The sequence below is a fragment of the Delphinapterus leucas genome, chromosome 13 (assembly GCF_059928025.1).
Source record: "Delphinapterus leucas isolate spDelLeu-1000000601 "Yukka" chromosome 13, BTC_Dleu_Yukka2, whole genome shotgun sequence".
NCBI lineage: Eukaryota > Metazoa > Chordata > Mammalia > Artiodactyla > Monodontidae > Delphinapterus > Delphinapterus leucas.
The window spans coordinates 56188772-56215653 of record NC_143141.1 but is presented as its reverse complement, the minus strand read 5'-3'; the positions used below and the strand labels follow the sequence as shown (position 1 = coordinate 56215653).

The following is a 26882-nucleotide window of genomic DNA, read 5'->3' as shown; positions in this document are numbered from 1 at the left end:
TTTAAAAATGTATATCACATAATATTTAAAAATTGCCCTTATTTTTAGAGTTTCATTGAATTGAGCCCATTTTACAGGTTTGAGATTAAAATCAGAAACAGGTTATAGCTCAAAAGCATCTTTATTATGCCAGTAGTTGCTTTTTCCTATTTTGTTTTAGATCTCAGGCAGGCATTCTGTTGGTGGTACTTCAGATGATAAATACATCCCTTTACTCTGAAGTAATGCTAACCAGCAGAGCTAAGAGAGTTACATGGCGCCATCAAAAGCTTCCAGTCATTTTTTTTCTTTCATTGATACAGAATTTTAATGTTTGAGAGTGACCAGCTCCTAATCTTCTTCTGATAAATTATTTTAATAAAGATTATGAAATTATTACAATTTGTTGGCCATTTTTGGCCTCATGACATGCTTTTAGGAATTCTGTAGAACTTAGACATGCAGACCTTTTCTTCACGTCTATTGCATAATCTAATTACATGAATAAAATATTTAATTAAATGTGACTTCAAAAGATACCGTAAATATCATGCTATAATAAAAACAACCAACCGTTGCTCAGTTTTTCATTAAGTTGATTTTCTTTATATATTTGAAAATAATAAACACATATATATGGAGTCTAAAAAAAAATGGTTCTGAAGAACCTAGGGGCAGGACAGGAATGAAGACGCAGACATAGAGAATGGACTTGAGGACACGGGGAGGGGGAAGGGTAAGCTGGGACAAAGTGAGAGAGTGGCACGGACATATATACGCTACCAAATGTAAAATAGATAGCTAGTGGGAAGCAGCCGCATAACACAGGGAGATCAGCTCAGTGCTTTGTGACCACCTAGAGGGGTGGGATAGGGAGGGTGGGAGGGAGGGAGATGCAAGAGGGAGGAGATATGGGGATATATGTATATATGTAGCTGATTCACTTTGTTATAAAGCAGAAAGTAACACACCATTGTAAAGCAATTATACTCCAATAAAGATGTTAAAAAAAAATTATGGCTTATGAATTGCCTGTTAGTCATATTGAAAATTCATGGGTACATGGACTGAGTAGATACAGACCATGCAAACTACTTTCTTAGCTTCAATGTAGATGTTAGAGAGTGAGATAGTCTAAATTATATTTAGAGGCTGAGTTGTGACCCAGGAAGGGGATCCAGAAGTCATGGAGATAACTTCCTTGAAGGCATTTATTGTAGTTACTGGCTGGCTACAAAGTCCTAGGAAGAACATGTTGAGTGTTGTGGGACATGGTTCTGAAAACAAGAATGATGTTGTACGTGAAAATAATTATAAAAGGGGTTACCATTTTTTGACTGTTATGTTCCAGGCCAGGTGATTTGCAATCATTCTTTGATTTAATTTTCTTAACAGTTCTGAAAGGTGGGTGGCATTATCCAGTTTTATCAAAGAGGAAATTTGATTCAGGGAGGTTAAGTGACTTTCCCAAGTTGGCCAATATGTGGTACAATTGGGACTAAGGCCCTGGTCTTTTGATTGTTAACCCTAAACACTTCCGGGATATTAGGAGGCAGCTTTGAAAACTTGTAATCGTTTAATTTAGAGTTTATGAAATGTTGTTTTACTTCTTTGCTGTGGCAACTTTGGATGTCATTACCACAAGAGGTAGTATCTAGATATTTTGAGAGGATTTAGAGACATTCCTTAAATTCTTGATTGTTAAGGAAATCTAGGGATGTTTTGGTGTACAGTCTTAAACGCAGTGCTGGCTGCCCATAAAATGTTTCTCCTGTTGCCTTTATAAAATGCTGGATCATTAATGGGCATTAATAAGGGTAACATTAACAAAGAAAATAGTTTTCGGTGGGAAAAACTACAGAGTAGGCGTCCAGCGACCTGGGTTCTTCTACTGGTCTGAAAGACTGGTGTGAAAACATTAGGATAACATTGAAACAGCCTTAACGTTCTTGCTCTGGGAGTACAGGAAGGCCTGAGCTGTGTCTTAAGAGATGAGCAGGTGAGGAGAGGTTGTAGAGTTGTAAGCAGAGGGAGTACCAGTGTGTTAGATGAATCACTGAGCTGTAATTTTTTGAACTGTAATTTCTTCAAATGTGAGTTAAAATATAAGAAAATATTTTACTTATAAGGGTAACTAACGTATTATATAGAAACTATTACACATATTTCGTATTTGTTGATTTTGGAATCCCCCAAAAATGAGGTTCTAAGAACCAAGTAAATGTGAAAGTGCTTTGTAAATTTTTAAGTGTTCTACCAGTAAGAGGCATAGAGGAATACTGATATTCTTGTGAAGGATGGACAAAGAGGATGCTGTGAAAACTTAGGTAGCAGGAAGAGAAAAGTACAAGAGGAGAAACAGAAGTGGAGAAGAGAGGTGTTAGAAGGTGAAAAAGTATGTGAATAGATGGGAAGAAGATTGAGTTGTAGTTCTCTTTGTGCCTGTTGATCAAAAGGAGGGTTATAAGTCTGTAACTGAAGACTTTTAACATTAATTTATGGTAAGGAAAAAGCTTAGCAGGTAGTTGAAACATCTTATTCACTTCTCCACTTAGTCTACAGTGACCATGTTAACAAGGCTGTGAAAATAGGCTAATTGAGAGTTGGCTGTATTGTCTGATTGTTTCCTCACTTCTGTATAGGTTTAGCTAATGGCTTTAATTGTATAAGGGTGCTCATAAAAATAAAATAAGCTGCACTGAGTTCCTGTTTATTCTAGATTTATTGAAAATAAAAGGGCATAGTGTGTTTAAGGAAAAGGGTGAGGTTTGATCTGTCAAAATGAGTGCAAAAGAAAATTAGGAAATCAGGGTAGAGCCAAAGTAGAATGGGAACAAAATGCCATAGTAGGAGTTAGGTTTTTGTGGGTTTTTTTGCTGTACGCGGGCCTCTCACTGTTGTGGCCTCTCCCATTGCGGAGCACAGGCTCCGGACGTGCAGGCTCAGCGGCCATGGCTCACGGGCCCAGCCGCTCCACGGCATGTGGCATCTTCCCGGACCAGGGCACGAACCTGCGTCCCCTGCGTCGGCAGGCGGACTCTCAGCCACTGCGCCACCAGGGAAGCCCGGAGTTAGTATTTTTATTTTGTTTTATAGATGAGGAAGTGATACAAATAGTTTGGTCCTTTAAAAACTGATTATAGCTGTAATGAAGAGTACAGGCTGGAGGAACAGAGAATTGAGACATTTATTCGTCAAGGAATATGTATGGCAGGGTGAGTGAATGAGGCATTTTCTGTGGCCTCTGGTAGGCAAATCACAGTCAAGGATGCCACTTAAGGCTCTGCCCTAGTTCAGGAACGAGATTATGATGGTCTGAATTAAGGAATTTGTAGTAGGGATAGAAACAAGACCACTGATTTCAGAGATATTTAGGAGTTTAAGTCCTCCAGACTTGGTTAGTGTTTGGAGGTGATAGAAGTTGAAGACGAGTCTAAGGTTCCTGACTTGGCAGGAGAATAATATGTGCAAGTTTGAGAGAAGGGGAATACTGAGTTTGCTTTCAGATAAGTAGTTACGCTTTTTAGATAAGTAATAACAAGATATCAGTTGGAAATAACGGGTCTAGCTCAGGAACATGGTTAAGTTTATAGATGTGATTTGGAAGGCATAACGTTTGTAGTTGAAAGTTTTGAAATTAGACAAGTAATGACCATAATTCCTAAATAATAATGCATGCAGAACAAAAAGTAACTGCCAGTGCTGGCCCTAAGTTCGAGAGTGTAGACGTTTTAAACTATGTATTTTAAATTTTGCCCACCTCCAGTCAAACCCCCACCGTATAGCTTTATAAAGAATATATAGAAATATTTGCTGCCAGAAATATTTTAGTGTCCTTGAAATAGTGTACCGCATCCTGTCTGGCCATCAGCATAACAGGGAATTTGTAGACAAATGCACTTCCTTATTCTTCACTTTAGTCTCTTTGGAATTCTCTTTGCTTCCTTGAGCTGGTGAGGTAGTCTGAACAGATTTTGAAGCCTGAAGGCTTTTTTCACCTTCTTTAAAATCTAGCCCAGATCAGCCCTATTCAACCATCTCTGCCTCTCTTTCTCTCCTACTCCTACAGCCCTATGGAGCTCAAGGCTCTGGCAAATAAAATGGCACTCCAGGAAAGAAAAGTAAAAACAGCACAAGAGAAAGAACCTTGAAGAGGACTGTAATCTTTTCAGTTCTCCCCCAAAGGTTCTACTCTCTAAGCCAGGGGATGGAGTTGATGAGTCATTAAGAAGTGATGTCCAAATTCAGTAAAATAAATACATCTATTGGGAGCAAGGTCTTCAAGTGCTGAGGGAATTTGGAAAGAATCTGAGGTGGTTTAGCACTTAGTGGAAAAGATGAGTTTTTGGTTCAGTTTTAAAGGAGGTAGAAAGACAAGGCTGTGCAGCAAAAGGTAACAATAACATTATTAAAGAGGGAGGGAAAACAGTATGTACCAAGGAAGTAGAACATTAAGAAAAAACAAAGGAACTGGCGAACAGGACTCTTTATCTAAAATGCATGGTTTGGGATGGAGTTAATGAGAAATTAGGGTTGTTAAATGATTGAAGACTAAAATTTGGAGTTAGTACTCCTTGAACACAGTAGAAAATTGAACATGAACAGAAGAGTATTGTAACATGATTTAAATAGCAATTAAGCAATTATGGAAGGTGACAACTGTTATATATAGGTTATGATATATATGGCACTGATTAATTTATATACCACCCAAATCCCTTATATTTTCTCTTTTTGTTTTCTTATTATGTACTTCTATACCCGTAGTTATCAAACTTTCCTGGGCATAAAGATTATATGAAGCTCTTGTTTGAAATATAGATTCATCCATGTTACATGTAACAAGTGTTTAGTTCCTTTCAGTTGCTGACTAGTGTTCCATTGTATGGATATACTGTAGTTTGTTTATTATTATTGTGGAAAGGGTTGTTCTAGTTTTCAACTGTTATGAGGAAAGCTGCTATGAACATTCTTGTATAGGCTTTTTGTGACGCATGTATTCTTTACTTGTGGGTGAATACCTAGAAGTGGAATTGCTGGGTATATGGGATAGGTGTGTTTAACATGAGAAATTAACAGAACAGTTTCCAAGGTGGGTTTACCATTTTACACTCCTACCAGCAGTGTTCCCTCTTCCTTTCTTTTAGGGAGGAGTTTGGGTGCAATTGATGTTCTTCCTTAAATGTTTGTAGACTTCACCAATGAAGCCATCTGGACCTGGAGTTTTCTTCGTGGAAAGGTTCTTAATTAAGGATTCAGTTTTTAAAAGAATAGGTCTAAGACTGTTCAGATTTTCTGTTTCTTTTTGTGTCTGTTTTGGTAATTTGTGTCTTTCAAGGAATTTGTCCACTTCATCTAACTTGTCAAATTTATCAGCTTGAAAATAAATTATATATTTTATGAAACAGTATTTCCTTTTAATGTGAGTAGGATATGTACTGATGTTCCCTTTTATTCCTGGATATTGGATTCATTTTCTCCTTTTCCCTCCTGATTAGTGTAGCTAGGGGTTATCAATTTCATCAGTCCTTTCATATAATCAACTTTTGGTTTTGTTGATTTTCTCTCTGGTTTATCTGTTTTCTATTTCATGATTTGAGCTCTTTTACTAATCCCTTACTTTCTCCATACTTGGGTTTAATTTGTTCTCCTTTTTCTAGCTTTTAAGGTGAAAGCTTAGGTCATTGATTTTTAATTTTTTAAAAAAATTATCAACACTTAAAGCTTATACATTTTCATTATCATTATATTCAAAATAGTTCCTAATTTCTCTTATAATTTTTCTTTGATTCATGGGTTGTTTCAAAGAGTTTTGCCAAATAATTTCCCAATATTTGGAATTTTCCAGGTGTTTTGTTACTGTGTTTTCATTTAATGCCATTGTGATCAGAGAACAAACGCTTAATAATTTCAATCCATTTAAGCTTTTTTTATTGTTTTATGGCCCAACACATGGTATATCTTGCTGAATGTTCAATGTGTACTTGAGAAGAATGTATATTCTCCTGTTGCTGGGTGGAATGCTCTCTAAATGTCAATTAGGTTAGGTTGGTCTTTGTATATCTTCTATATTAGGTTAGGTTGGTCTTTGTATATCTTCTATATTTTTACTAATTTTCTGCCTGCTTGTTCTATCAATTACTGAGAGAGCAGAGTTGAAGTTTTCACCTACAATTTTGGATTTCTCTGTTTCTCTTTTCAGTTCTATCGGATTTTGTTTCATGTTTCAAGCACTGTTAGAGTACTGTTAGGTGCATGCACATTTAGGATTGTTAAGTCTTGTTAATGAATTGGTCCCCATGTCATCATGAAATGTCCCTTTTTATTCCTGGTAATTTCCCTTGTTCTGAAGTCTCTGTGTCCTTTTGATTTTGCATGGTATATCTTCTTCCATCCTTTTACTTTTAACCTATCTGTATCGTTATATTTAAAGTGGGTTTCTTGTAAACAGCATGTAGTTGGGTCTTGCTTTTTTATCCAGTCTGACAATATCTCTTTTAATTTGGTGTGTTTACCAGCAATTGGCAAACTATGGCTGGCAGACCAAACTCTACCACTTGTTTATGTAAATAAAGTTTTATTGGGACATAGTTATGTTCATTCATTTACGTATTGTTTGTGTTTGCTTTTGTGCTACAGGTGGCAAGGTTAAGTAGCTGGGACAGAGACCAAAGCGTAAAATATTTTCTGGTTCTTTATAGAAAAAGGTTGCCTACCACTAGCTTAGACCATTTACACTTAATGGAATTAAGGTTGGATTAAAATGTACTATCTTACTATTTGTTTACTATTTGTTCTTTTTTCCTTGGTTTCCTTGTCTTCTTTTGGACGGATTATTCTTTATGGTTCCATTTTATTTTTTCTGTTGGTTTATAACATTTCTCTTAAAAAATTTTTAGTGGTGGGCTTCCCTAGTGGCGCAGTGGTTAAGAGTCCGCCTGCAAATGCAGGGGACACGGGTTCGTGCCCTGGTCCGGGAAGATCCCACATGCCATCGAGCAGCTAGGCCCGTGAGCCATGGAGTGGCTAGGCCCGTGAGACATGGCCACTGAGCCTGTGTGTCCGGAGCCTGTGCTCCACAATGGGAGAGGCCACAACAGTGAGAGGCCCACTTACCGCCAAAAAAAAAAAAAATTTTAGTGGTAGTCCTTCTAGTTAATTAATAACAGTCTGCCATCAAATAATATTATACCACTTCATGAGTAATGCAAGAATTGTACATAATGTTACAATTTCTCCTTCCCATGTTTTGTGCTTTTTTGTCATACATTTTGATATGTGTGTTTTAACCCTGTTGCTGATCTTTTTGCTTTTGTCAGGCAGTTACCTTTTAGAACAATTAAAAATGAGAAAAATGTCTTTCTTATTTGTCTCATTTTTATCACTTCTTTAGATCTTCATTTCTTTGTGTAGATTCAAGTTTGTGTCTAATATCATATTCCTTTTGCTTGAAAAACTTCCTTTTATATTTCTTTTAGTGCAGCTTTCTCTCTCTTTCCCTCTGTCCCCACTTTGTCTCTCATTTTACCTTCAGTTTTGGAAGTTATTGTTAGTAGTTACAGAATTGTAGGTTTTCAGGTTTTTTTTCCCCCTTTGAGCACCTTAAAATGTTTTTCTCCATCTTCTCATTTGCATAGCTTCTGATAAGAACTCTGTGGTGATTTTTCTCTTTGTTTCCCCATATGTAATATGTGTTTTCCCTTTGGCTGCTTTTATGATTTTTCTCTTTATCACTGGTTTTCAGCAACTTTATTATGATGCTCCTTGGTATGGTTTTATTTGTGTTTATTCTTGGGGTTTATTGAGCTTCTTAGATCTGTGGGTGTATTGTTTTCATCATATTTGTAAAATTTTTAGCCATCTAGCTTCAAATTTTTGAATTCCCAAGTATTTTTCTCCTCAGACTCCAGTCCTGCATATGTTCATTCAGCCACTTAATATTAGTTCACAGATCACTGAAGTTCTCTCCATTTTTCTTCTAATCCCTTTTTCTTTTCTTTCAACATGAAAAGTTTGTTTCCCAGTCTTCAAGCACACTAATTTTTTTTTTTTTTTTTTTTTTTTGTGGTACGCGGGCCTCTCACTGTTGTGGCCTCTCCCGTTGCGGAGCACAGGCTCCGGACGCGCAGGCTCAGCAGCCATGGCTCATGGGCCCAGCCGCTCCGCGCATGTGGGATCCTCCCAGACCAGGGCACAAACCCGGGTCCCCTGCATCGGCAGGCGGACTCTCAACCACTGCGCCACCAGGGAAACCCCAAGCACACTAATTTAAAAAAATTCTCCTTTGTCTAATATGCTGTTATACCCATCAAGTTAAATTTTTATATCAGGTGTTATTTTTTTTTTAGTTCTAGAATTACTATTGATTTAAAAAAATAACTTCCACTTCCCTGTTAAGATTTTTTCTTTTTTTTCATTATGTCCATGTTTTCCTTTAAGCCTTTGAACTCTTTTCTAATAGCTATTTTGAAGTCCTTGTATTAAAATTCTCTTTATCCCTACCACTCCTGGATTATAGGTTACCATTTCTTATTTTTTCATACATCTGGTAATTTCTTTTGGGGTTATGGTGTTGAATATTTGCCTTGATTTTTTTTTTTTTTTTTTTTTGTCTTTCTTTCTTGAGTATTAAGTTTTATTCTGGCAGGCAGTTGCTTTGTGGATCAGATTGATCTTTTGAGTTTTGTTTTCAGGGTTTTTTGGGTTTTGGTTTTGGGCAGTTCTAGAATAGCTTTCAGTTTAGGGCTAGTTTGGGCCCATTACTGAGGCATGCCCCTTCTTGTGTCTCACTTGATTGCCCCATGTGTTCATCAAGGTTTATTCATCCCAGCTGGTGGAAACTGAATGATCCTGGCCCTGTGTGAACTCTGGAAGTTGTTAGGCTTAGAGCTCCCTGGTATTTGTTATTTTCTTGAAGTTTTTCTTTGTCTAGCCTCATAGATTTACATAACACACACACGCAGATTGGTGTTTAGCCAGAAACTCAGGGAGACCTCTTCTGTAGATTGTTGAGCGTTTCTGTTTAGTTTCTTCCTTTATGGTAATATGCCCTGCAAATTCTAGTCGTCTCAGACTCCACGAATTCTGAGCTCTGTCACCTCAACTCAGTGAGACTGTTGGCTCTGTTTGGGTTCCCACTACTTTTGTTGTAGTTCCAAACAGAAAGGTGGGGCAATCTTTGGGTTCACCTCATTTCTTTCCCTTTTTTCAGAGGTCATATTTCCATACTGCCTGTTACCTAGTGTCTGAAAATAATTGTTTTATGTTTTGTCTAGTTTTCTACTTGTTTGTGTCAGGAAGACAATTCTGGACTTTGTTGGTCCCTTTTGCCTTCATTTTTGAAGGGTATTTATGCTGGATGTAGAAATTTAAGTTGGCAGTTCTTTTTTTTTTTTATCTTGTAGCACTTTAAAGTCATGATTTCAATATTCTCTCGTTTAAGTTGTTTCTGATGAGAAGTTAGTAGCCATTCTTACCATTGTTCACTTGTAATACGTCTTTCCCCCCACCTCTGGCTGCTTTAAAGATTTTCTCTTTATCTTTGGTTTTCAGCAATTTTATTTATTCTAGGACTAGATTAGCCCTAATACCAAGGCATGGCCTTTCTGAGATCTCTATCAAATGCATGTCATGTTCATTGAGGTCTCTCTACTCTAGCTGCCAGGAATTTGAACAACTCCCAGGTAGTTGTTCAGCTCATGCTCCATAGTTGTTCTTTCCCCAGATTTTGTTCTTTGACTCGCCTCATGCAGTTTTGCCTTGTGCACATGCAGCTTAGTCCCTAGGCAAAGGATTAGAAGATCTCTCTACAGGTTTTTGAAACTTTTTCTCTCCACAGCTCCCTTCTTTCTTGTATTCTGCTCCTTAAGTTCCATGCCTTCAGTAGCCTCAGACTTGGAGCTCTATTTTCTCAACTCAGTGAAATATCTGTGTTCTTTGGGGGTTCCCCTTCCCTGTGGCACAAGCAGAAAGCCAGGGTGTTCGTGAGTCTTTGTTTCCCTTCTCTCCGAAATCACAGTCCTATGCTGCCTGTTGTCCAGCATCTGAAAATTATACTTAATATATATTGCCCCGTTTGATGGGCAATATGTATAAAATATTATTTTCAGATGCTGGACAACAGTCAACATAGGACTGCCTTTCACATCAGGAGGTCATAACTGGAAATGGAAGTGTAGAATTTCATTTTAATTTTTCTTCTTTTTAAAAATTTTTTTGCCTCACAGCTTGTGGGATCTTAGTTCCTGACCAGGGATTGAACCCAGGCCCTTGGCAGTGAAAGTGCAGAGTCCTAACCACTGGACCACTGGGGAATTCCCTAAAAACTTTTATAATTTTTGGTACAGTATATCATACCTTTTAGAGTATGGCTTCATTAAAAAAATAATGCCAGGGCTTCCCTGGTGGCGCAGCGGTTGGGAGTCCGCCTGCCGATGCAGGGGACACGGGTTTGTGCCCTGGTCCGGGAAGATCCCACATGCTGCGGAGCGGCTGGGCCTGTGAGCCATGGCCGCTGAGCCTGCGCGTCCGGAGCCTGTGCAACGGGAGAGGCCACAACAGTGAGAGGCCCACGTACCGCAAAAAAAAAAAAAAAAAAGCCAGCTCATATTTTAATTTGCAAGCCATACAGAGAGCTACAAAGAAGAAAGTTCAAAAGAAAGAAAGAGAGAAAGCTCAATATCCCCAAACCCAGAGTTTACTATGGTTACCTTTATCATTTCAGATCTCATATTGCAAATATGCACATAGAAGAATAATTTATTTTTTAAATGGATTTATGCAGTTCATGCTATTTTTTAATTAAAAGCACTTAAATTTAATTAACGGGGTAAATTTATTAAACAGAAGCAACACTGGAAAAATGGCTCAACCACGGATAAATGTTTATTTACTACAAGAGATATTTCCTAAAAGATTTTTCTCTAAGGTTATGAAATAAGATTATGGAAAAAGCCTAAGAGGTTAGAATATTTATGTCATAGTTGGTATGCTTCAGTAGGTCTCTCATATAAAAAAGAATCATGTATTGGCAAATACCTGCTGTTGGTAGGAGAATAAATTGGTACAAATTTCTAAATGGCTATTTTAGCTCAAGCTGCTATAACAAAATACCATAAGCTTATGGTATTATAAACAACAGGTGGCTTATAAACAACAGAATTTATTTCTTACAGTTCTGGAGCCTTGAAGTTCGAGATTGGGATGCCAGCATGGCTGGGTTCTGGTGAGTCCCCTCATCAGGGTTGCAGACTGCAGACTTCTTGTATCCTCAAATGGCAGAAAGAGAGCTAGCTAGCTCTCTGACTGCTTCTTATAAGGGCCCTAATCCCATTCATGAGGGCTCCATCCTTGTGGTCTAATTATCTCCCAAAGGCCCCACTTCCAAATACCATCACATTGGGGATTAGATTTCAATATATGAATTTTGGGGAGATACAAATATTCAGTCTATTACAATGGCAATTTGGCAATATTCAGAATCCTTAAAAATGTTCACATCCTTTGCCCCAAATTTCATTTTTAGGAATTTATTATAAGCAAATAAGAGATGTGTACATTATGTGTACACATGAGTGTGTGTGTGTGTTATTCATTTCAGTGCTATTTATAATGTCTAAAAATTAGAAGCCTGTTAAATGATTAAATTATGATACAGCCATATAACCAAATACCATAAAAACATTATAAATTATGTTTTTAAAATTTTTTGTTTAGTATACTACTAATAAAAATAATTGGCAGGTGATAAAAATCATGAGCTTTAAGATGTTTAAGGGTATAAGGTATAAGAAAATATTCAAATATAGTAAATGAAAAAAGTAAGATGATATTTTGGAGTATCTTAAAAAGGATATAGTTATTTAAAAAATAGGATGTAAAATAAAATATGCTCACTTTGAGTAGTTAAATTATGGGTTATTTTTCAATTATATACTGTTTAATGTTTTTCACATTTTCTACAATGAGCATGTACTATGTTAAAATCATACAAAAAACTTAATTTTTAAAATTCTGATAAATTGAATGATTGGGAGGATGAGGGAAGAAGGACTTAAGTGATTGTAGTCTTTCTCATCTTAATCATATGCCTCTTCTCCATTTTTGCAGGTTCTTTAGCTTGACCTTTATCTGTGTAGATTTAGTGAAACAGGCATTTATTCTTATACTGTATACGTAATACATATCCTAAACTTTTTCTAATTTAAGGCAATCTCCCATGTTTCACAGTTTAAAATTTTGGGTGTCTATCAAGCACTGCTTTGTACACTTGAAGAGATGTAATATTGCTTTCTTTCCCTTTTCCATTTTTTTCCAGAGCTGTTTTTTTAAGTTTTTGTCCTGCTTTCTCAGCCAGCGTTACTGCCCACCTCCTTGCAGATGTGGATGCCCTTACGTTAAAGAAAGAAGTCGTAGTCTTTAGTTTTCTTAATGAAATATTACATTTGCTGTCTCAGTCCCTAGCATCTTAGGCATACAGAGTTGGTGCTCTTCAGGAACTCACTCTAGTGACTCAGCTTCACATTTTTTGCTATATATTGAACATGTTAGAAATCCAGTGGAGAAAGTTAATATTCTAAAGAAGAGACAAAGGAATGTTGTGGTTAATGAATAAAGAAATAGACGTGTCCTCCAGGGAGGTATCATTTATACCAGACCTCAGAGAATGACCTTAACTTGAATAGTCTAGTATCTATACCTCAGCAGTTACAGATCCAGAAAACTCATTTTGGTCAGGGGAACTGATTTCATGCTAAGCAAATTTATTGAAGACTCATATGCAAAACAAAGTTAATTTCTTAATTTACATTAAGAAATAATATCAAGCCATAATATTTTGATAGTCTACATCTTCATTGTAGGGCTACATCTACCAAAGGGATGTGAACAGTTGGGGTCCAATAATCAGACTGTGTTTTCCTGAAGGCTCAGGCAGTACATTCTTCTTCGATTACCTTATTTTTAGTCTTTGTGAAGGGCTCTATAGCTGTGGGCAAATTTTTTAACCTCCCGAGTCTCAGTCATCTCATCATTAAAATTGTGATAATAACTAGCTACTTCCTAGGCTTGTTGTGAGAACTAAATAAGATAATCTATGAAAAGTGACTAACCTAGTGCCTATCAGACAGTTGCCATTCAGTAATTGTTCAGATGATTTGTTGTCTTCTACTTCTAGATTTGAGGTCTGGGGGTTAAGAAAGGCACTCTTGTTCTTTTCTTTCCCTTTGCAGGCATTTCTGGGAACTCTGTGGGGCTAAGTGGTGTTGAGGTACTAACACTACTTGATTTACAAGAATAGTGTTCTGAGTGATAAAGTTTAACTTAATCTAGTGAAGAACTATAATGAATCTTTGCATAGGTTATGTTTCATTGTGAGATCTAGCCATTTTAATATTTTGAGACTAAGGTAACAATCATTCTTTTAAGGAATTCGGTAGTGTTTGCTTTTCCAATTTGACATTTGTAAAACAGCTTGCTATTTCTTGTAAAACAAACAAGTAAATTCCAGATAACAAATTTAATAAGCTGTTTTTACTCGTTGCTGACAACTTAGTAAGGTTCGTGCTCTGTAGTTAATATTTCTAATTTATTATATTCATAGATTGTAATGTTGTAAAGGACCTAATCCGTTTCCCTTTCCTTCAGATGAGCTTACTGAGGCCCAGAGAACCAGCCTGAAACTAAGCCAGACAGCTGATGCATCATAGCGGGTCCCTGGGACTGTGAGGTGCCAGTGCAGCTGGGCCCAGGACAGTGAGGCCCTTGATATAAGAGTTTGTACTCTGGAGGAGGCAAGGAGAGCGGCCAGCTCTTTCTTTTGGATGTCAGCATCCTTTCTTTCACATGGTTGTGAGAAGGCGGTATTGAATTCAAGCAGTGAGCTTGCCATAGTCCTGAGTGGCAGACATCCTAAGTGAGTCCCTTCTAGAAGGAGGCCCTGCTTGCCCCTCCTTCCTTGCTTAGCCAAATCCAAATCAGAGTGAATGAACAAATGTCCTTTTTGTGTCAGGTACCACGTCTACTAATTAGGCACTGTGGAGCAGTTGGGACTTACCTGAGAGGTTTTTTTTTCTTTTAATTTCTTTTATTTATTTTTGGCTGTGTTGGGTCTTCGTGCTGCACGTGGACTTTCTCTAGTTGTGTCGAGCGGAGGCTACTCTTCATTGCGGTGCACAGGCTTCTCATTGTGGTGGCTTCTCTTGTTGCAGAGCGTGGGATCTAGGCGTGCAGGCATCAGTAGTTGTGGCACACGGGCTTAGTTGCTCCATGGCATGTGGGATCTCCCCAGACCAGGGCTCGAACCCATGTCCCCTGCATTGGCAGGCGGATTCTTAACCACTGCGCCACCAGGGAAGTCCCTACCTGGGAGTTTTTAATGGCAGAGCTGAGACAGGTCTCTAGACTCCAGCACACTCTTCTTTTTGCCATATCCCTGTCCTCCTTACATCAGATGAATTTTTTTTTCTCTTCTGAATTACTGTTTGACTTATATGGGAGACTTGTTAAAGAATATTTTGACATCTGATTAGATTTTATTCTCTAATTGTCCTATGTAGTACTTTCTTATTTACAGTTCTGGTTTCTCATTATCTCATGGGTGTGTATTCTGTCCTCAGCTAAATCCTTGTGGACCTATACCGTTTTGATCTCTTTCCTGTGACCCTCAGGGCTTGGAATATTTTAAGCATTCAGTAAATTGTTGATCAATAAGTAAATATTTGTTATCAGTTTTTTAATTGCACCAGACTTTACATTTTAACATACTTTCAACTAGAGAAGGATCTGGATTTGCTACTTAAAGCTTGTAATCTCAGAAGATTTAAGATTGAAAATAGTTATAAAAGTGCTGTTGTCATTTGAAAGAAACTGAGTGCTCTCACAGATAACTAACTTCACATGCTTTAAGATCTAGGAAAAGCTAGGGACGGTGAGGTTGGTCACTTATTTAAATAAATGACTTGTGGTCATCCGGTGTGTTTTTGTTTTTTAAAATCACAATCTAACTTTTTTGGCAGCCATCAAAAAATATATATGGTTATAGAGAATAGCTGTCTTGAATTATAATCCTCTGTGTGTTTTGGTGGACTAATTTGCTATGGGTTTATTTCTTGAGAAGAAAAAAAAAATTTCATGTCTCCTTAGGATAGTTTACAGAGGGATGCAGGTATGACCAGTCTTAGCACGTGGTCCCAGTCAGCAGTCTTTTTTTTCCCCCAGCTTTATTGAGGTATAATTGGTAAGTAAAAATTATACATATTTAAGGAATACAGTGTGACGATATGATACACATATACATTGTGAAATAATTACTGCAATCAAGCTAATTTATATATCCATCATCTCACATAGTTACCCTCTTTTGCGGGGGCGCTGAAAACATTCAGGATCTACCCTTTTTGCAGATTTCAAGTATACGATACAGTAGTATTAACTGTAGTCACCATGCCATACATTAGATCCCCATAAATTATTCATCTTATAACTGAAAGTTTGTGCCTTTTGACCAACATCTCCCTATTTCCCCCACCCCCAGGCCCCTGGCAATCACCATTCTACCCTGTTTTTATATATCTCACCTTTTCCTTATCCATCCTGTCAGCATTCTTAAAAGTGTATGTTTTTTATATCAAGGAGAATCAGATGAGAAAGATCTGGATAAACCGTTGTAAATCTATAATTGCTATTAGAAAAAATAAGGGACATACCGTACTAATAATGGACAATAATGTCATTTTTATTTCAAGGACCAGATGGATATCTAGTATGAATGTGGAATCTTTCTTTTGACTTGATATTATTTGTTGTGTCTCAAATTATCTTTCTTACATGGTGAGGTTAAATATTTATCTTTAGTTGTTACTAGGTATTAACAACCTCTATGGTTGGTTGAGGGATGTAATTGTTTCTGAGTCTAGAATTTATACTTATGCCATATCTTTGTATAATTTTTAAAAATTTAAGTCTCCTGTCTGCTGTCTCTGCATGCTCCCATTTCACTGGCGTTCACGTTTATTTTGAGCCTTAATTTGTAAATAACTAGGAAGTTCTAGGATAATTTATACTGTGTATTTTTTTTTAAACAAGTTTTCATACTCAGAACAATGTTTTTTTTTTTTTTTGGCTGTGTTGGGTCTTCGTTGCTGCGCGCAAGCTTTCTCTAGTTGCGGCGAGCAAGGGCTACTCTTCGTTACAGTGGCTTTTCTTGTTGCGGAGCACGGGCTCCAGGCACGTGGACTTCCGTAGTTGCAGCACATGGGCTCAGTAGTTGTGGCTCGCAGGCTGTAGAGCACAGGCTCAGTAGTTGTGGTGCACAGGCTTAGTAGTTGTGGTGCACGGGCTTAGTTGCTCTGCAGCATGTGGGATCTTCCCGGACCAGGGCTCAAATCCGTGTCCCCTGCATTGGCAGGCGGATTCTTAACCACTGCACCACCAGGGAAGTCTCTACGTATTTTTAAAAGCTTTAAAAACCTTTGATTAACATACAATAAAATTGACTTTTTTGGTGGGGAGGGCATATGGTTATTTAAATTTTACCTCGTATATAGATCCATGTAACCACCACCACAGTCAGGATATAAAACAGTTCCATCATGCCCCAGAACTCCCTCATGCTGTCCCTTTGTATCACACCCCAAACCTCTGGCTATCCCCTCTTAACCCCAATCACTGATGGTCATATAAATGGAATCATACAGTATGTATACTTTTGAGACTGGATTCTTTCATTCGCACTAATACTCTTGAAATTCATCCAAGCTATTGCATATATCAATAATTCTATTTTATTGCTCAGTAGTATTCCATTGATAAACTGTACTACAGTTTGATTATCTGTTCACCTATTGAAAAACATTTGGGTTATTTTCAGTTTGGGGCAATTATGAAAGAACTGTTATAAACACTTATGTACAGGTTTTTGTGTGAGCACAGATTTTCATTTCTGTAAGATAAATACCAAGGAGTGGGATTGCTGGGTCATATGATAAGTGTATATTTAACTTCACAAGGAACTTGCCAAACTTTTACAGAATTTATGTCCCATTTTGCCTTCCTACTTAGAATGTATGCAAGTTGTAGTTGCTCTGCGTCTTCTCCAGCATTTGGCGTTACACTTTTTAAAAACAATTTTAGCTGTTATAATATCGTTATGCCTTTAATTTAGATTTCCCCAATAGCTAAAAATATTGACCACCTTTTAATGTAGTCAGTTGCCCTCCATCTAGCTCTTTGGTGCACTTTTTGTTCAAGTCTTTTACCCAGTTTTTAATCGGGGTCTATGTTTTCTTACTGTTGAGTTTTGAGAGTTCTTTACATACTCAGAATTCAAATCCTCTGTCACATATGCCATTTGTAAATATTTTCTCCCACTCTTGTAGCTTGGTATTCATTTTCTTGACAGTGTCTTTCACAAAGCAAAAGTTTTTAATTTTGAAGTCCAATTTATAACTTTTTTTCTTTTATGGATCATGCTTTTGGTGTCGTGTGTAAAACTTTGCCTAACCCATGTCACTACAGTTTTATCCTGTAGATTCTAAAAGTTTTATAGCTTTGTATTTTACATTAAGATCTGTGATCCATTTTTAGTTAATTTCTGTATAAGGTGTGAGGTTTAGGTTATATTCTTGCCTATGGATGTCCAGTTGTTAAACACTATTTTTGGAAAAGACTATCCTTCTTCCGTTAAATTGCCTTTGCAGACATCTTTGTCCAAAATCAGTTGCCATATTTGTGTGGATCTGTTTCTCAACTATAGTCCATTGATTTATGTGTCTGTTCTTTAACCCAATACTGTACCCTCTTAATTACTGTAGCTTTAGAGTAAGTTTTAACATCAGTCAGTATGATTCTTTCATTTTTATTCTTTTCAAGAATTATTTGGCTATTTTAGTTCCTTTGCTGTTGTTTTTAGAACAAGTTTGTCTATATATACAAAAAATATCCTGGGGGGTGGTAGTTTGATCAGAACTGTGTTTAATCTACAGATTAAATGGGAAGACTTGACACCTTTACTATGCTGAGCTTCCAATTCATGAATGTGATACGACTTTCCATTTATTTAGATCTTCTTTGATTTCTTTAATAGTGGTGTAGCTTTGGCATACAGCTCTTATACCTGTTCTATTAGAGTTATACCTCTGTATTTCAAATTTTGGGGAGCTATTATAATGATATTTAAAAATTTTGGTTTCCACTTTTTCATTGCTAGTATTATATACGTGATTGTTTTTTGTGTATTGACCTTATACTTTATGACTTTGTAATTTTACTTATTAGTTCTGGGAGATTTTGTGTAGATTCTTTGAGATTTTTATGTAGACAATCATGTTGTCTGCAAATAGGACTTATTTTTTTCTTTGTAATCTGTGTGCTTTTTCTTCCCCCTTGCCTTCTCATACTTGCTAGGACTTTGAATACAGTGTTGAATAGAAATGGTGAGAGTAGGTATCACTGACTTGTTCCCAATCATAGGGGGAATATATTCAGTCTTTCACCATTAAGTATGATGTTAGCTGTAAGCATGTCCTTCCTTCTACTTGATTTGGGTTTACTTTGCTCTTCTTTTTTTCTAATTTAAGGTGGACACTTAAGATTATTGATTTGAGAATTTTCTTCTTTGATAATGTAAGCATTTAATGCTATAAATTGTCCCCTGAGCATTGTTTAACTGCATTGTACAAATTCTGATGTGTTTTAATTTTCTTTCAATTAAAAATATTTTCTAATTTTCCTTGAGATTTTCTCTCTGACCTGTCGATTATGTGTAAGGGCATCATTTAATTTCCCAATTTTTAGAGGCTTTTCTGTTATCTGTTATTGATTTCTAGCTTAAATTCATTGTGGTCAGAGAACATATTTTGTGTTACTTAAGTTCTTTTAAATTTGCTAAGATTGTTTTATGACCCAGGATAAGGTCTGCCTTGATGAACATTCTCTGTGGACTTGAAGAGAAAGTTGTTGGGTGGAGTGTTCTACAAATGTCAGTTAGATCCAGTTGGTTGACAGTTTTGTTCAGTTCTCTATCCTTGTTGAGCTTTTATTTACTAATTAGATAGATTACTGAGATAAGCATGTTGAAGTCTCCAGCTATAGTTAGAGATTTCTGTATTTTTCCTTCCAGTTCTGTCAGATTTCACTTCATGTATTTTGAAGCGCTGTTAGGTGCACACACATTTAGGATTATTATAATCTTCTTGGTGAACTGACCCTTTTAATGTCATTTTTTATGCCTGGTAATTTTCTTTGCTTTGAAGTTTACTTTATTTGGTATTAATATAGCTACTCCACCTTTCTCTTTTTTTTTTTTTTTTTTTTTGCGGTACGCGGGCCCCTCACTGTCGTGGCCTCTCCCCTTGCGGAGCACAGGCTCCGGACGCGCAGGCTCAGCGGCCATGGCTCACGGGACCGGCCGCTCCGCGGCATGTGGGATCTTCCCAGACCGGAGCACAAACCCACGTCCCCTGCATCGGCAGGCAGACTCTCAACCACTGCGCTACCAGGGAAGCCCCTCCACCTTTCTCTTGATTAGTATTTCTATGATATATCTTTCCCCATCCTTTTACTTCTAACCTACTTATATTATCATAGTTGAAATAAATTTCTTGTAGGTGGCATGTAATTGGATCTTATTTTTTTAATCCATTTGCATAATCTTTGTCTTTTAATTGGTATGTTTAGGTGCTTTACATTTAATGTAACTGCTTATATATTTGGATTGAGTGCTACCATTTTATTGTTTGCTCTCTGTTTGTTCTTTTTGGTTTTTGTTTCTCTTTTTCCCCTTTCTGCCGTGCCTTTTTGGTTATTTGAACAGCTTTTGGAGTTCCATTTAAATTTATCTTTTTTTTTTTTTTTTACTATATCTCAATCTAGTGTTGGTTGTGGGTGTGTGTGGTTGCTCTAGGGATTGTAATATACATATTTAAATTCTTATAGTCTACTTAGGATAAATATTTTCCCACTTAAGTGGGATGTAGAAATCTTAATACTATATATCTCTTTACCCCACTCTTTTTTTGTTGTGTTGTCGTATAATGTCTACATACAGGGAAAACTCCATCAGACAGTGTTACAGCTTTTACTTTTAACCACCAAACATTTTCAAGAATTCAAGAAGAGAAAAATAAGTTTATTGTATTTACCCATATGGTTATTAATTCTTATTTTTCATAATTCTTTCTCATTCCATTTTTCCCTTGGCATCATATCCCTTCTGCCGTTTAGTAATTCTGTTAGAGCTGATTTGCTTGTAGTGAATTTTCTTGGTTTTACCTTCACCTGAGAGTGTCTTTATTTTGCCTTCATTCCTGAAGGATATTTTCACTGGATATAGAAATTCTGTGTTGATGGTCCTTTTCTTTCAGTCTTTTAAAAATATGCCATTTGCTTCTGAACTTAATGGTTCCTGGTGAGAAATGCACATCCATTCAAATTGCTCTTCCCTTATAAACACTGAATCACTTTTCTTTTTCTGTCTACTTTCAATTTTTTTCTTTGTTTTTAGTTTTTATCAGTTTGACTTTTATGTGTCTGGGCATGGATTTCTCTTTTTTTTTTTGAATTTTATTTTACTTTTTTTTATACAGTAGGTTCTTATTAGTCATCTATTTTCTACATATTAGTGTTTATATGTCGATCCCAATCTCCCAATTCATCCCACCACCCTCCGCCCCCTGCCTCTTTTGCCCCTTGGTGTCCATACATTTGTTCTCTACATCTGTGTCTCTGTTTCTGCCCTGCAAACTGGTTCATCTGTACCATTTTTCTAGGTTCCACATATATGGGCATGGATTTCTTAGGGATTTATTCTGTTTGGGTTCTCTGAACTTCTCAAATCTATATATACATTGTGTCTTTTACCAAGTTTGGAAAGTTTTCAGGCATTATTTCCTCAAATACTTTTCTGCACTGCACTCTTTCACTTTCCTTTTAGGATGCCAGTGACTCCAGTGTTAGACCTTTTGGTATCCCAGAGGTCCTTGAGGCTTTGTTCATTTTTTTTTCTCCTTGTTTTTCAGACTTGATAATTTCTATCCATCTGTCTTCAAGTTCACTGACTTTGTTTTGTCATCTCCATTTTGCTTATTGAGCTCATCCAGTGAATTATTTCAGCTGTATTTTTTATATCTAAAATTTACACTTGGTTCTATTTCTTTGCTGAGACGTTTTTAAAGTCTTTTAAAGTATTAGGTTAATTATAAAAATGAGTACATGCTTGTTGTAAAATAAAGATATATGTAGAAGTATATGAAGTTTTAAAATCTCATTGTGTGGCTCTTACTATTAATGGCCATATAAATTGTTTTTACTTTTTGTCTATTGCAAACCAACATGCAAGTTTATATGTGTATATTTGTGTGCACACACTCCCACTTGTATGTCTATAGAGTAAATTTTAGAAGTAGAATTCTGGGTAGGCATCATTTTGAATACCCACAAAATAGTCCACATAACCTTTCCCCATTGAGGTGTAGTGTGAAGGTTATTTCTTGTTTTGCACTAGCATAAATTCTTGGGAAAAAAAAATTTTTTTGATCAGAAAAGCTTTTCTTATGTTATAGATTAGTTCAGTAAAATGGCTTCCCAGAACTAGAATTAGTAGATTAAAGGTTATGAACATGCTTAAAGTTTTTGGTAATTTGTAAATTGATGTTCCAAAGACTTGGCTGATTGACACTTGTAACTATGGAATTTAAGCTCAGGAATAAAGCCTTTGTGTTTCCACTACCAAAGAACAAGAGAGTATTGGCAATATGCAGAGACCTTCTATTCATTTCAAAAGTGTTTGTCCTTCTTGGAGCATTTTTATAATAGCTGCTTTGAAGTCTGTCAGATACTTCCAACAACTGTGTCATCTCAATTGTTGATGTCTCTTTATTGTACCATGCAAGTTGAGATTTTCCTGGTTCTTCATATGCCAAATAATTTTGGATTGCATACTGAAGTATTATGAGACCCTGGGTCTTGCTTAAATTCAGTGGTGAATGTTCATTTTTGCGTTTTAGCAGGCAGTGGACCCTGTTGGTTTAGGCTGCAGGTTGCAGCTAGCTTTCTGTGGGTTGTGATTTCAATATCAATTTGGTTTTCAGAGCCTGTAGTGCTTTGCTGTTTGGATCTGTCCTGTGTGTACACTGCCCATTGGCCAGTTTGAGATAGGTGACTATTTTTTTCTTTGTTCAATTCGCAAAAGTTTTTGGTTTGCTATTTAGTATAAAGTCGATGCCATGTTCAGCTCTGGAGTGAGCCCAGGTGTTCATAAGCAACCTTATGGAGTCGTTTTTCTGAGTTCCTCCCACTCAGCTATTTCCCCTATACTTTCTACTTCCCCGGGAACTCCCCATTTTAGTCCTCCAGCCAGAAAACTTTGTCTACGGTGCTCACTTCCTGTGATTGTGCCCACATGCAGGGACCAGGGGTAGGAGCACAGAGAGGGGGAAAAAAAGGTTAGGAGAGGGTTTTGCCCCACCCTCTTGAAACCACAGCTTCTGGGATTGGAGAGGATTTCCCTCCCTCAGACCTTTAGGTACCTGTGGGCCCCCTGTTGTTACTGCCTCCCTTTTCCTGCCCAAGCCTGAACTAAAGCACTTCACGTGAAACACTGTCTACATTGCTGCCCACTTCCAGGTTTCCCCCAGTCGATGTGGCAGGATACAAGAGGGAAGAAAGTAAACCCACCCTTGGTTCCATGGCCCTTTGAATTTTGGTCTTCTTCCCCAATCTACCTGTTACCATTTACTTTTTCTTTTTTTTTTTTTTGCGGTACGCGGGCCTCTCATTGTTGTGGCCACTCGCGTTGTGGAGCGCAGGCTCAGCGGCCATGGCTCACGGGCCCAGCCGCTCCGCGGCACGTGGGATCCTCCCGGACCGGGGCATGAACCCGTGTCCCCTGCATCAGCAGGCGGACTCCCAACCACTGCGTCACCAGGGAAGCCCTACCATGTACTTTTTACAGTCTTTAAATAACTGCTCGGTACATTTTGTTTAGATTTGATAGCTGTATTCAGTGGGAGGGACAGGGTGGAGTGTTTTTACTTTATCTTAGCTGGCACTAGAAAGAACCCTGTATTGTGCACTTTTAAGAAGGGCATTATTTATTCAACCAACATATGTCCTTATCATATGAGTCCTCACCATGTGCTGGACACTTTAAATATATTATTTGTTTAATTCTCTGACAACTGTCCCCCTTTTAGACATGAGGAAATTGAGGAGTAAACTCTTAAACTAGGTCCAGAGGCACAGATAGTGACAGGCTGGGATTTGAACACAGGACCCAAGGTGTGTTCCCAGGACCAGCATCATCAGACCCACATGAGAACTTGCTAGAAATGCAAAATCTCTAACCCCGCCTCAGATCTACTAAATCAGAATTCTGGGAATGGGGCCCAGTAATTTGTTTTGATGAGCCTCTGTTAATCTGATATATGCTAAATTTGAGCACCACTTCTGTATGCTGTAGGACTTAACAATACTATGTTTTAGTTTCTTAGCGGAACTTTAATATAAGAAACAGAAGTAGCTTTTCACCTTTGTTTGAGACATATGGTAGTATGTTGAGTGAGAACTAATTTTCTTACTCATGTCACTAACATATAGCTTTAAAATCACACTTTTCTATATTATTCAAGCTTATGGTAGTTAAAATATAAATACTATGAATTTTAAAAATTTAAATATGTGTGTATGCAAAGAAATCAATTTAGATGTGGTTTTTGACCAATAAATCACTTAGCCTCTGGTAATTACTATGTTATATAATGCTCTGTATTTTAAATTTTAGGATATTATTACTGATTTCCCTCAATTTCAGAGTAGCTTTTGATACAGGTTTAGAATAATATTGGGTTGGAAAAAATGGCCCATATTTGCAGGATAGGTCCTATTTTGTGTAATTTCATTTTTTTCACAAAAGATTAAATGTATCATTATAACTAAATTTAATTTGCATATTCTTGTAAGACTTTTTTTTTTTTTATTGAAGTATAGTTGATTTAAAATGTTGTGTTAGTTTCTGGTATACAGCAAAGTGATTCAGGTATACATAGCTATATATATTCTTTTTCACATTCTTTTCTATTATGGTTTATTACAAGATATTGAATATAGTTTCCTGTGCTCTACAGTGGGACCTTGTTGTTTACCTATTTTATATATAGTAGTTTGTATTTGCTAATCGCAAACTCCTAATTTATCCCTCCCCACCTCCTTTCCCCTTTGGTAACCATAAGTTTGTTTTCTATGTATGTAAGTCTGTTTCTGTTTTATAAATAAGTTCATTTGTATCATATTTTAGATTCCACATGTAAGTGATATCATATGGTATTTGTCTTTGTCTGATTTCACTTAGTATGATAATCTCTAGGTCCATCCATGTTGCTGCAAATGGCATTATTTCATTCTTTTTTATGGCTTATTAGTATTCCATTGTGTGTGTGTGTGTGTGTGTGTGTGTTTGTGTGTATGTATGCTACATCTTCTTTATCCATTTATCTGTTGATGGACATTTAGGTGGCTTCCATGTCTTGGCTGTTGTGAATAGTGCTGCTGTGAACATAGGGATGCATATATATTTTTGCATTGTAGTTTTCTCTGGATATATGCCCCAGGAGTGGAATTGCTGGATCATATGGCAACTCTATTTTTATGTTTTTAGGGAACCTCCATACTGTTTTCCATAGTGGCTGCACCAATTTACATTCCCACCAACAGTGTAGGAGGGTTCCTTTTTCTCCACACCCTCTCCAGCATTTATTTGTAGACTTTTTAATCATGGCCATTCTGACCGGTGTGAGGTGATACCTCATTGTAGTTTTGATTTGCATTTCTCTAATAATTAGCAATGTTGAGTGAGCATCTTTTCATGTGCCTTTTGGCTATCTGTATGATAAGACATTTTAAATAAATTTACGAATCAGGAACAAAAGAGCACATCTTCAGAATCTGTTTTTTTTTTTTAATTAGCTTACAATCCACATATACTTTGAGGTATGTAGATTAGTAGATTAGATTAGTAGGTATATGTAGATTAGTTATGGAGCATTTTCTTTTGTGATAATCTCTCCTCTTACTAATAGAGTAGCTGGCGGTTGGGGCAGAGAAGATATTCTCTATTGTAGAAATAGGTTGTTTTTTGATTTGTTTTGTTTTGTTTTTTTTGCAGTACGCGGGCCTCTCCCTGCTGTGGCCTTTCCCGTTGCGGAGCACAGGCTCCGGACGCGCAGGCTCAGTGGCCATGGCTCACAGGCCCAGCTGCTCTGCGGCATGTGGGATCTTCCCAGACCGGGGCACGAACCCGTGTCCCCTGCATCGGCAGGCGGAGGACTCTCAACCACTGCGCCACCAGGGAAGCCCAAATACCAAGTTCTTACCATAGACTAGATGCTGTTCCGTTATTACTTAGTATGATAACCACTTGTGAAAAGAAACCATGGATGTAACCATATAATAAAAATGTGTTATAATCAGATGGCCGTAGTTATACTGTAGTTCATGGACCTCATTTGCCTTAAAAGGCAGATTCTAATCTTTACCTAATCTAGAAATTACCAAATTATATGTATGCTTCCTCTTTTCTGTATTGTCCATATTCCTCTCTCATAACTCTCAAGACTCGTAATCTTTTCTTTGTGCCAGGTATTTCTTCTAGTCCTCGTCATTTACAGAAGTAATAGTGTGCCTTTCTCTAATAGAAATAAGGCTTTCTTTTTCTTCCTGACCCTGTCCTCACCATACCTTTATCCGTATTGCTTTGTTTTCTGACTGAGCCATTTGGCTCTTCTAGAATATGAAAGAATCACCAGTGAAGTCATAGTCATTTAATACCACCAAGTACAGGAATAAATCACCCTTTTTAAGCATGGCATGTAAGACCCTTTAGAGTCTTCCCGGCTTTTCAGGTTGCTTTTTCTTTTACTTCACTCCACCTATCCTGTACTTCAGCCATCTAAACCACTCCTCACCTTTGGAAAGCCAGATCCTGTCCTCTCTGTCTGCCTGAAATGCCTTTCTCCGCTCAGCAGGCAACTAATTCATTCTTTAAAACCTAGCTCAAAATCACCTTTTCTGTGAAACCTTCCCCGACCCTCTGCATTAGTTACGATTAGGTACAGTGACAAGTAACAGAACCTCCAAAATAACAATGGTCTAAAAACAAGAGAGAATTTATCTCTCTCCTATAACAGTGGACTTTGCAGTGTGGGGCTGAAATGACAGCTCTGCTTCATGATGTCATTAGGGAAGTAATGTCTACCTCATGGCTTCAGAATCTCTCACATTTAACCCTTGTCCTCACCATCCAAAATGGAGCTATCTGTCTTATGCTCTATGATGTACAAGGGAACAAAAAAGGGACTAAGGGCATTTGAGAGCTATCTCTTAACATTTCCCTAAAGCTCCCAAATTATGTATCTGCTTGCATCTCATTGGCCTCAAGGAAGGCCTGGAAATAGTCTTTATTCTTGGTGGCTGTGTACCAGCTAATCGTATTATTATGGAAGAAGAACAGGTATGGAGTACAGCTAGTAGTGTGCCACACTTCCCCAGCTAGAGGTAGTTTCTTTGTGCTTTGTGTTCCCGACAGCACTAATTAATTAGTATTTAAGTTGTATTAGAATTCATTTGTCTTCTTCACCAGATTGTGGACTTCTAAAGGCATTCAGGAAAATTATAGCAAAAGTATCAGAGACAAAAGCAGGGAATGATGTTTAAATACCCATGTGAACAAGGGAATTGCTTACATAGAGCTGATTTCTTAGACTTACATTTTTTTTTCTATTTTCTCCATTTTGTAGAGGGAAGTGGACACTGACAATAGTAGAGGGCATGGCTTCTCCTTTTCAATAATGCCTCAAAATTGATCACACAGAACACAGTTATTTAAAAGGTGATATATTCTCTGTATTATACTG

General features: G+C 37.2%; 1 protein-coding gene across 12 annotated transcripts in view; it reads left to right on the top strand.

Annotated features, from left to right (window-relative positions):
* Positions 1-26882, top strand: part of SOCS5 (suppressor of cytokine signaling 5) — a 75875-nt gene that overhangs the window by 14710 nt on the left and 34283 nt on the right. For 3 of the 12 annotated variants that reach the window (XR_016395451.1, XR_016395449.1, XR_016395450.1), the window contains exon 2: positions 25136-26857. The exons of 3 other annotated variants lie outside the window; for them this stretch is intronic. The gene's annotated coding sequence lies outside the window, so the exon portion shown is untranslated. Of the gene's footprint in view, positions 1-860; positions 26858-26882 lie in introns of those variants that run through there. 6 more of the 12 variants (XR_016395452.1, XR_002644557.2, XR_004024161.2 and 3 more) reach the window with 5 other exon arrangements.